This window comes from Taudactylus pleione, unplaced genomic scaffold (assembly GCF_031769625.1).
Source record: "Taudactylus pleione unplaced genomic scaffold, aTauple2 ptg000550l, whole genome shotgun sequence".
NCBI classification, from domain to species: Eukaryota; Metazoa; Chordata; class Amphibia; order Anura; family Myobatrachidae; genus Taudactylus; species Taudactylus pleione.
This window is the reverse complement of record NW_028284952.1, coordinates 3,034,560-3,042,500: the sequence shown is the minus strand read 5'-3', so window position 1 is coordinate 3,042,500 and position 7,941 is coordinate 3,034,560. Positions and strand designations below refer to the sequence as shown.

At 37.3% G+C, this 7,941-nt stretch overlaps 6 non-coding genes and 27 pseudogenes across 6 annotated transcripts; all 33 read right to left on the bottom strand.

The window, feature by feature from the left end:
- Positions 1–104, bottom strand: part of LOC148494794 (5S ribosomal RNA) — a 119-nt pseudogene extending 15 nt beyond the window's left edge.
- Positions 105–220: 116 nt separating this feature from the next.
- On the bottom strand, positions 221–339 carry LOC148494793 (5S ribosomal RNA; annotated as a pseudogene).
- A 350-nt stretch (positions 340–689) lies between these two features.
- On the bottom strand, positions 690–808 carry LOC148494792 (5S ribosomal RNA; annotated as a pseudogene).
- Positions 809–924: 116 nt separating this feature from the next.
- Positions 925–1,043, bottom strand: LOC148494791 (5S ribosomal RNA). Its single transcript, XR_015870690.1, has one exon. It is a non-coding gene; the product is annotated as a 5S ribosomal RNA (ribosomal RNA).
- A 116-nt stretch (positions 1,044–1,159) lies between these two features.
- Positions 1,160–1,278, bottom strand: LOC148494790 (5S ribosomal RNA). Its single transcript, XR_015870788.1, has one exon. It is a non-coding gene; the product is annotated as a 5S ribosomal RNA (ribosomal RNA).
- Positions 1,279–1,394: 116 nt separating this feature from the next.
- Positions 1,395–1,513, bottom strand: LOC148494789 (5S ribosomal RNA; annotated as a pseudogene).
- A 115-nt stretch (positions 1,514–1,628) lies between these two features.
- LOC148494788 (5S ribosomal RNA) lies at positions 1,629–1,747 on the bottom strand (annotated as a pseudogene).
- Positions 1,748–1,863: 116 nt separating this feature from the next.
- On the bottom strand, positions 1,864–1,982 carry LOC148494787 (5S ribosomal RNA; annotated as a pseudogene).
- Positions 1,983–2,098: 116 nt separating this feature from the next.
- LOC148494786 (5S ribosomal RNA) lies at positions 2,099–2,217 on the bottom strand. The gene has a single exon (XR_015871625.1). It is a non-coding gene; the product is annotated as a 5S ribosomal RNA (ribosomal RNA).
- Positions 2,218–2,333: 116 nt separating this feature from the next.
- LOC148494785 (5S ribosomal RNA) lies at positions 2,334–2,452 on the bottom strand (annotated as a pseudogene).
- A 116-nt stretch (positions 2,453–2,568) lies between these two features.
- LOC148494784 (5S ribosomal RNA) lies at positions 2,569–2,687 on the bottom strand (annotated as a pseudogene).
- A 116-nt stretch (positions 2,688–2,803) lies between these two features.
- On the bottom strand, positions 2,804–2,922 carry LOC148494783 (5S ribosomal RNA; annotated as a pseudogene).
- Positions 2,923–3,038: 116 nt separating this feature from the next.
- LOC148494782 (5S ribosomal RNA) lies at positions 3,039–3,157 on the bottom strand (annotated as a pseudogene).
- Positions 3,158–3,272: 115 nt separating this feature from the next.
- On the bottom strand, positions 3,273–3,391 carry LOC148494781 (5S ribosomal RNA; annotated as a pseudogene).
- A 116-nt stretch (positions 3,392–3,507) lies between these two features.
- On the bottom strand, positions 3,508–3,626 carry LOC148494780 (5S ribosomal RNA). Its single transcript, XR_015871194.1, has one exon. It is a non-coding gene; the product is annotated as a 5S ribosomal RNA (ribosomal RNA).
- Positions 3,627–3,742: 116 nt separating this feature from the next.
- LOC148494779 (5S ribosomal RNA) lies at positions 3,743–3,861 on the bottom strand (annotated as a pseudogene).
- A 116-nt stretch (positions 3,862–3,977) lies between these two features.
- On the bottom strand, positions 3,978–4,096 carry LOC148494778 (5S ribosomal RNA; annotated as a pseudogene).
- Positions 4,097–4,212: 116 nt separating this feature from the next.
- On the bottom strand, positions 4,213–4,331 carry LOC148494777 (5S ribosomal RNA; annotated as a pseudogene).
- A 115-nt stretch (positions 4,332–4,446) lies between these two features.
- Positions 4,447–4,565, bottom strand: LOC148494776 (5S ribosomal RNA; annotated as a pseudogene).
- Positions 4,566–4,681: 116 nt separating this feature from the next.
- On the bottom strand, positions 4,682–4,799 carry LOC148494775 (5S ribosomal RNA; annotated as a pseudogene).
- A 116-nt stretch (positions 4,800–4,915) lies between these two features.
- Positions 4,916–5,034, bottom strand: LOC148494774 (5S ribosomal RNA; annotated as a pseudogene).
- A 116-nt stretch (positions 5,035–5,150) lies between these two features.
- LOC148494773 (5S ribosomal RNA) lies at positions 5,151–5,269 on the bottom strand (annotated as a pseudogene).
- A 116-nt stretch (positions 5,270–5,385) lies between these two features.
- On the bottom strand, positions 5,386–5,504 carry LOC148494772 (5S ribosomal RNA). The gene has a single exon (XR_015870415.1). It is a non-coding gene; the product is annotated as a 5S ribosomal RNA (ribosomal RNA).
- A 115-nt stretch (positions 5,505–5,619) lies between these two features.
- LOC148494771 (5S ribosomal RNA) lies at positions 5,620–5,738 on the bottom strand. Its single transcript, XR_015871350.1, has one exon. It is a non-coding gene; the product is annotated as a 5S ribosomal RNA (ribosomal RNA).
- Positions 5,739–5,854: 116 nt separating this feature from the next.
- Positions 5,855–5,973, bottom strand: LOC148494770 (5S ribosomal RNA; annotated as a pseudogene).
- A 115-nt stretch (positions 5,974–6,088) lies between these two features.
- Positions 6,089–6,207, bottom strand: LOC148494769 (5S ribosomal RNA; annotated as a pseudogene).
- A 116-nt stretch (positions 6,208–6,323) lies between these two features.
- LOC148494768 (5S ribosomal RNA) lies at positions 6,324–6,442 on the bottom strand (annotated as a pseudogene).
- A 116-nt stretch (positions 6,443–6,558) lies between these two features.
- LOC148494767 (5S ribosomal RNA) lies at positions 6,559–6,677 on the bottom strand (annotated as a pseudogene).
- Positions 6,678–6,793: 116 nt separating this feature from the next.
- Positions 6,794–6,912, bottom strand: LOC148494766 (5S ribosomal RNA; annotated as a pseudogene).
- Positions 6,913–7,028: 116 nt separating this feature from the next.
- On the bottom strand, positions 7,029–7,147 carry LOC148494765 (5S ribosomal RNA; annotated as a pseudogene).
- Positions 7,148–7,263: 116 nt separating this feature from the next.
- On the bottom strand, positions 7,264–7,382 carry LOC148494764 (5S ribosomal RNA; annotated as a pseudogene).
- A 116-nt stretch (positions 7,383–7,498) lies between these two features.
- On the bottom strand, positions 7,499–7,617 carry LOC148494763 (5S ribosomal RNA; annotated as a pseudogene).
- Positions 7,618–7,770: 153 nt separating this feature from the next.
- On the bottom strand, positions 7,771–7,889 carry LOC148494762 (5S ribosomal RNA; annotated as a pseudogene).
- Positions 7,890–7,941: the final 52 nt, after the last annotated feature.

Below are 7,941 nucleotides of genomic sequence, written 5' to 3'. Positions count from 1 at the left end.
GGATTCCTAGGTGGTCTCCCATCCAAGTACTAACCAGGCCCAACAATGCATTGCTTCCAAGATCAGACGAGATTGGGCATGTCCAGTGTGGTTTGGCTGTAGGTGCTCAAAAACATTAACTTTAGACCTCTTTTACTTCTTAACTCAAGTAAATTCATTGATAAGATGAAAAAATTAAATGTAAAATGTAATAGAAAAGAATGTTATGGCTGCATTAAATTACCTACAGCACCTGGTATTCCCAGGTGGTCTCCCACCCAAGTACTAACCAGGACCAACACTGCATAGCTTCCAAGATCAGACGAGATTGGGCATGTCCAGTGTGGTTTGGCTGTTGGTGCTCAATAACATTAACTTTAGACCTCTATTACTACTTAACTCAAGTAAATTCATTGATAAGTTGAAAAAATTAAATGTAAAATTTAATAGAAAAGAATGTTATAGCTGCATAAAATTATCTACAGCACCTGGTATTCCCAGGTGGTCTCCCATCCAATTACTAACCAGGCTCAAAACTGCATAGCTTCCATGATCAGAGAAGATTGGGCATGTCCAGTGTGGTTTGGCTGTAGGTGCTCAAAAACATTAACTTTAGACCTCTTTTACTTCTTAACTCAAGTAAATTCAATGATAAGTTGAAAAATGAAATGTAAAATGTAATAGAAAAGAATGTTTTGCCAGTATAAAATTACCCACAGCTCCTGGTATTCCCAGGTGGTCTCCCATCCAAGTACTAACCAGGCCCAACACTGCATAGCTTCCAAGATCAGATGAGATTGGGCATGTCCAGTGTGGTTTGGCAGTAGGTGCCCAAAACCATTAACTTTAGACCTCTATTACTTCTTAACTCAAGTAAATTCATTGATAAGTTGAAAAAATGTAATGTGAAATGTAATAGAAAAGAATGTTATGGCTATATAAAATTACCTACAGCACCTGGTATTCCCAGGTGGTCTCCCGTCCAAGTACTAACCAGGCCCAACACTGCATAGTTTCCAAGATCAGATGAGATTGGGCATGTCCAGTGTGGTTTGGCTGTAGGTGCTCAAAAAAATTAACTTTAGACCTCTTTTACTTCTTAACTCAAGTAAATTCAATGATAAGTTGAAAAAATTAAATGTAAAATGTAATAGAAAAGAATGTTATTACAGTATAAAATTACCTACAGCTCCTGGTATTCCCAGGTGGTCTCCCATCCAAGTACTAACCAGGCCCAACACTGCATAGTTTCCAAGATCAGATGAGATTGGGCATGTCCAGTGTGGTTTGGCTGTAGGTGCTCAAAAAAATTAACTTTAGACCTCTTTTACTTCTTAACTCAAGTAAATTCAATGATAAGTTGAAAAAATTAAATGTAAAATGTAATAGAAAAGAATGTTTTGGCTGTCTAAAATTACATACAGCACCTGGTATTCCCAGGTGGTCTCCCATCCAAGTACAAACCAGGCCCAACACTGCATAGTTTCCAAGATCAGACGAGATTGGGCATGTCTAGTGTGGTTTGGCTGTAGATGCTCAAAAGCATTAACTTTAGACCTCTTTTACTTCTTAACTCAAGTAAATTCAATGATAAGTTGAAAAATGAAATGTAAAATGTAATAGAAAAGAATGTTATTACAGTATAAAATTACCTTCAGCACCTGGTATTCCCAGGTGGTCTCCCATCCAAGTACTAACCAGGCCCAACACTGCATAGCTTCCAAGATCAGGCGAGATTGGGCATGTCCAGTGTGGTTTGGCTGTAGGTGCTCAAAAACTTTAACTTTAGACCTCTTTTACTTCTTAAGTAAAGTAAATTCATTGATAAGTTGAAAAAATTAAATGTAAAATGTAATAGAAAAGAATGTTATGGCAGTATAAAATTACCTACAGCACCTGGTATTCCCAGGTGGTCTCCCATACATGTACTACCCAGGCCCAACACTGCATAGCTACCAAGATCAAACAAGATTGTGCATGTCCAGTGTGGTTGGGCCATAGGTGCTCAAAAACATTAACTTTAGACCGCTTTTACTTCTTAACTCAAGTAAATTTATTGATAAGTTGAAAAAATTTAATGTAAAATGTAATAGAAAAGAATGTTATGGCTATATAAAATTACCTACAGCACCTGGTATTCCCAGGTGATCTCCCATCCAAGTACTAACCAGGCCCAACACTGCATAGCTTCCAAGATCAGACGAGATTGGGCATGTTCAGTGTGGTATGGCTGTAGGTGCTCAAAAATATTAACTTTAGACCTCTTTTACTTCTTAACTCAAGTAAATTCATTGATAAGAAGAAAAAATTAAATGTAAAATGTAATAGAAAAGAATGTTATGGCAGTATAAAATTACCTACAGCACCTGGTATTCCCAGGTGGTCTCCCGTCCAAGTACTAACCAGGCCCAACACTGCATAGCTTCCAAGATCAAACGAGATTGGGCATGTCCAGTGTGGTTTGGCTGTAGGTGCTCAAAAGCATTAACTTTAGACCTCTATTACTTCTTACCTCAAGTAAATTCATTGATAAGTTGAAAAAATTAAATGTAAAATGTAATAGAAAAGACTGTTATGGCAGTAAAAAATTACCTACAGCACCTGGGATTCCTAGGTGGTCTCCCATCCAAGTACTAACCAGGCCCAACAATGCATTGCTTCCAAGATCAGACGAGATTGGGCATGTCCAGTGTGGTTTGGCTGTAGGTGCTCAAAAACATTAACTTTAGACCTCTTTTACTTCTTAACTCAAGTAAATTCATTGATAAGATGAAAAAATTAAATGTAAAATGTAATAGAAAAGAATGTTATGGCTGCATTAAATTACCTACAGCACCTGGTATTCCCAGGTGGTCTCCCACCCAAGTACTAACCAGGACCAACACTGCATAGCTTCCAAGATCAGACGAGATTGGGCATGTCCAGTGTGGTTTGGCTGTTGGTGCTCAATAACATTAACTTTAGACCTCTATTACTACTTAACTCAAGTAAATTCATTGATAAGTTGAAAAAATTAAATGTAAAATTTAATAGAAAAGAATGTTATAGCTGCATAAAATTATCTACAGCACCTGGTATTCCCAGGTGGTCTCCCATCCAATTACTAACCAGGCTCAACACTGCATAGCTTCCATGATCAGAGAAGATTGGGCATGTCCAGTGTGGTTTGGCTGTAGGTGCTCAAAAACATTAACTTTAGACCTCTTTTACTTCTTAACTCAAGTAAATTCAATGATAAGTTGAAAAATGAAATGTAAAATGTAATAGAAAAGAATGTTTTGCCAGTATAAAATTACCCACAGCTCCTGGTATTCCCAGGTGGTCTCCCATCCAAGTACTAACCAGGCCCAACACTGCATAGCTTCCAAGATCAGATGAGATTGGGCATGTCCAGTGTGGTTTGGCAGTAGGTGCCCAAAACCATTAACTTTAGACCTCTATTACTTCTTAACTCAAGTAAATTCATTGATAAGTTGAAAAAATGTAATGTAAAATGTAATAGAAAAGAATGTTATGGCTATATAAAATTACCTACAGCACCTGGTATTCCCAGGTGGTCTCCCGTCCAAGTACTAACCAGGCCCAACACTGCATAGCTTCCAAGATCAGATGAGATTGGGCATGTCCAGTGTGGTTTGGCTGTAGGTGCTCAAAAGCATTAAATTTAGACCTCTATTACTTCTTAACTCAAGTAAATTCATTGATAAGTTGAAAAAATTAAATGTAAAATGTAATAGAAAAGAATGTTTTGGCTGTCTAAAATTGCAAACAGCACCTGGTATTCCCAGGTGGTATCCCATCCAAGTACTAACCAGGCCCAACACTGCATAGCTTCCAAGATCAAACAAGATTGTGCATGTCCAGTGTGGTTTGGCTGTAGGTGCTCAAAAACATTAACTTTAGACCTCTTTTACTTCTTAACTCAAGTAAATTCATTGATAAGTTGAAAAAATTAAATGTAAAATGTAATAGAAAAGAATGTTATGGCTGCATAAAATTACCTACAGCACCTGGTATTCCCAGGTGGTCTCCCATCCAAGTACTAACTAGGCCCAACACTGCATAGCTTCCAAGATCAGACAAGATTGGGCATGTCCAGTGTGGTTTGGCTGCAGGTGCTCAAATACATTAACTTTAGACCTCTTTTACTTCTTAACTCAAGTAAATTCATTGATAAGTTGAAAAAATTAAATGTAAAATGTAATAGAAAAGATTGTTATGGCAGTATAAAATTACCTACAGCACCTGGTATTCCCAGGTGGTCTCCCATCCAAGTACTAACCAAGCCCAACACTGATTAGCTTCCAAGTTCAGACGAGATTGGGCATGTCCACTGTGGTTTGGCTGTAGGTGCTCAAAAATATTAACTTTAGACCTCTTTTACTTCTTAACCCAAGTAAATTCAATGATTATTTGAAAAATGAAATGTAAAATGTAATAGAAAAGAATGTTATGGCAGTATAAAATTATCTACAGCTCCTGGTATTCCCAGGTGGTCTCCCATCCAAGTACTAACCAGGCCCAACACTGCATAGTTTACAAGATCAGATGAGATTGGGCAAGTCCAGCGTGGTTTGGCTGTAGGTGCTCAAAAGCATTAAATTTAGACCTCTATTACTTCTTAACTGAAGTAAATTAATTGATAAGTTGAAAAAATTAAATGTAAAATGTAATAGAAAAGAATGTTATGGCAGTATAAAATTACCTACAGCACCTGGTATTCCCAGGGGGTCTCCCATCCAAGAACTAACCAGGCCAACACTGCATAGCTTCCAAAATCAGACGAGATTGGGCATGTCCAGTGTGGTTTGACTGTAGGCGCTCAAAAACCTTAACTTTAGACCTCTTTTACTTCTTAACTCAAGTAAATTCATTGATAAGTTGAAAAAATGTAATGTAAAATGTAATAGAAAAGAATGTTATGGCTATATAAAATTACCTACAGCACCTGGTATTCCCAGGTGGTCTCCCATCCAAGTACTAACCAGGCCCAACACTGCATAGCTTCCAAGATCAGATGAGATTGGGTATGTCCAGTGTGGTTTGGCTTTAGGCGCTCAAAAACATTAACTTTAGACCTCTTTTGCTTCTTAACTCAAATAAATTCATAGATAAGTTGAAAAAATTAAATGTAAAATGTAATAGAAAAGAATGTTATGGCTGCATAAAATTACCTACAGCACCTGGTATTCCCAGGTGGTCTCCCATCCAAGTACTAACCAGGCCCAACACTGCATAGCTTCCAAGATCAGACAAGATTGGGCATGTCCAGCGTGGTTTGGCTGCAGGTGCGCAAATACATTAACATTAGACCTCTTTTACTTCTTAACTCAAGTAAATTCATTGATAAGTTGAAAAAATTAAATGCAAAATGTAATAGAAAAGAATGTTATGGCAGTATAAAATTACCTACAGCACCTGGTATTCCCAGGTGGTCTCCCATCCAATTACTAACCAGGCCCAACACTGCTTAGCTTCCAAGTTCAGACGAGATTGGGCATGTCCAATGTGGTTTGGCTGTAGGTGCTCAAAAATATTAACTTTAGACCTCTTTTACTTCTTAACCCAAGTAAATTCAATGATTATTTGAAAAATGAAATGTAAAATGTAATAGAAAAGATTGTTATGGCAGTATAAAATTACCTACAGCACCTGGTATTCCCAGGTGGTCTCCCATCCAAGTACTAACCAGGCCCAACACTGATTAGCTTCCAAGTTCAGACGAGATTGGGCATGTCCAATGTGGTTTGGCTGTAGGTGCTCAAAAATATTAACTTTAGACCTCTTTTACTTCTTAACTCAAATAAATTCATAGATAAGTTGAAAAAATTAAATGTAAAATGTAATAGAAAAGAATGTTATGGCTGCATAAAATTACCTACAGCACCTGGTATTCCCAGGTGGTCTCCCATCCAAGTACTTACCAGGCCCAACACTTCATAGCTTCCAAGATCAGACGAGATTGGGCATGTCCAGTGTGGTTTGGCTGTAGCTGCTCAAAAACATTAACTTTAGACCTCTTTTACTTCTTAACTCAAGTAAATTCAATGATTAGTTGAAAAATGAAATGTAAAATGTAATTGAAAAGAATGTTATGGCAGTATAAAATTACCTGTTGCACCTGGTATTCCCAGGTGGTTTCCCATCCAAGTACTAACCAGGCCCAACACTGCATAGCTTCCAAGATCAGACGAGATTGGGCATGTCCAGTGTGGTTTGGCTGTAGGTGCTCAAAAACATTAACTTTAGACCTCTATTACTTCTTAACTCAAGTAAATTCATTGATAAGTTGAAAAAATTAAATGTAAAATGTAATAGAAAATAAGGTTATGGCAGTATAAAATTACCTACAGCTCCTGGTATTCCCAGGTGGTCTCCCATCCAAGTACTAACCAGGACCAACACTGCATAGCTTCCAAGATCAGACGAGATTGGGCATGTCCTGTGTGGTTTGGCTGTAGGTGCGCAAAAACATTAACTTTAGACCTCTTTTACTTCTTAACTCAAGTAAATTCATTGATAAGTTGAAAAAATTAAATGTAAAATGTAATAGAAAAGAATGTTTTGGCTGTATAAAATTACCTACAGCACCTGCAATTCCAAGGTGGTCTCCCATCCAAGTACAAACCAGGCCCAACACTGCATAGCTTACAAGGTCAGACGAGATTGGGCATGTCCAGTGTGGTTTGGCTGTAGGTGCTCAAAACCATTAAATTTAGACCTCTATTACTTCTTAACTCAAGTAAATTCATTGACAAGTTGAAAAAATTAAATGTAAAATGTAATAGAAAAGAATGTTATGGCAGTATAAAATTACCTACAGCACCAGGCATTCCCAGGTGGTCTCCCATCCAAGTACTAACCAGGCCCAACACTGCATAGCTTTCAAGATCAGACGAGATTGGGCATGTCCAGTGTGGTTTGACAGTAGGTGCTCAAAAACATTAACTTTAGACCTCTTTTACTTCTTAACTCAAGTAAATTCATTGATAAGTTGAAAAAATGTAATGTAAAATGTAATAGAAAAGAATGTTATGGCTATATAAAATTACCTACAGCACCTGGTATTCCCAGGTGGTCTCCCGTCTAAGTACTAACCAGGCCCAACACTGCATTGCTTCCAAGATCAAACGAGATTGGGCATGTCCAGTGTGGTTTGGCTGTAGGTGCTCAAAAACATTAACTTTAGATCTCTTTTACTTCTTAACTCAAGTAAATTCATTGATAAGATGAAAAAATGTAATGTAAAATGTAATAGAAAAGAATGTTATGGCTATATAAAATTACCTACAGCACCTGCTATTCCCCAGGGGTCTCCCATCCAAGTACTAACCAGGCCCAACACTGAATAGCTTCCAAGATCAGACGAGATTGGGCATGTTCAGTATGGTTTGGCTGTAGGTGCTCAAATATATTAACTTTAGACCTCTTTTACTTCTTAACTCAAGTAAATTCATTGATAAGTTGAAAAAATTAAATGTAAAATGTAATAGAAAAGAATGTTTTGGCTGTATAAAATTTCCTACAGCACCTGGTATTCCCAGGTGGTCTCCCATCTAAGTTCAAACCAGGCCCAACACTGCATAGCTTTTAAGATCAGATGAGATTGGGCATAACCAGTGTGGTTTGACTGTAGGTGCTCAAAAACATTAACTTTAGACCTCTTTTACTTCTTAACTCAAATAAATTCATTGATAAGTTGAAAAAATTATCAATGAATTTAAGTTGAAAAAATTAAATGTAAAATTAAATGTAAAATGTAATAGAAAGAATGTTTTGGCTGTATAAAATTTCCTACAGCACCTGGTATTCCCAGGTGGTCTCCCATCTAAGTTCAAACCAGGCCCAACACTGCATAGTTTCCAAGATCAGATGAGATTGGGCAAGTCCAGCATGGTTTGGCTGTAGGTGCTCAAAAACATTAACTTTAGACCTCTTTTACTTCTTAACTCAAGTAAATTC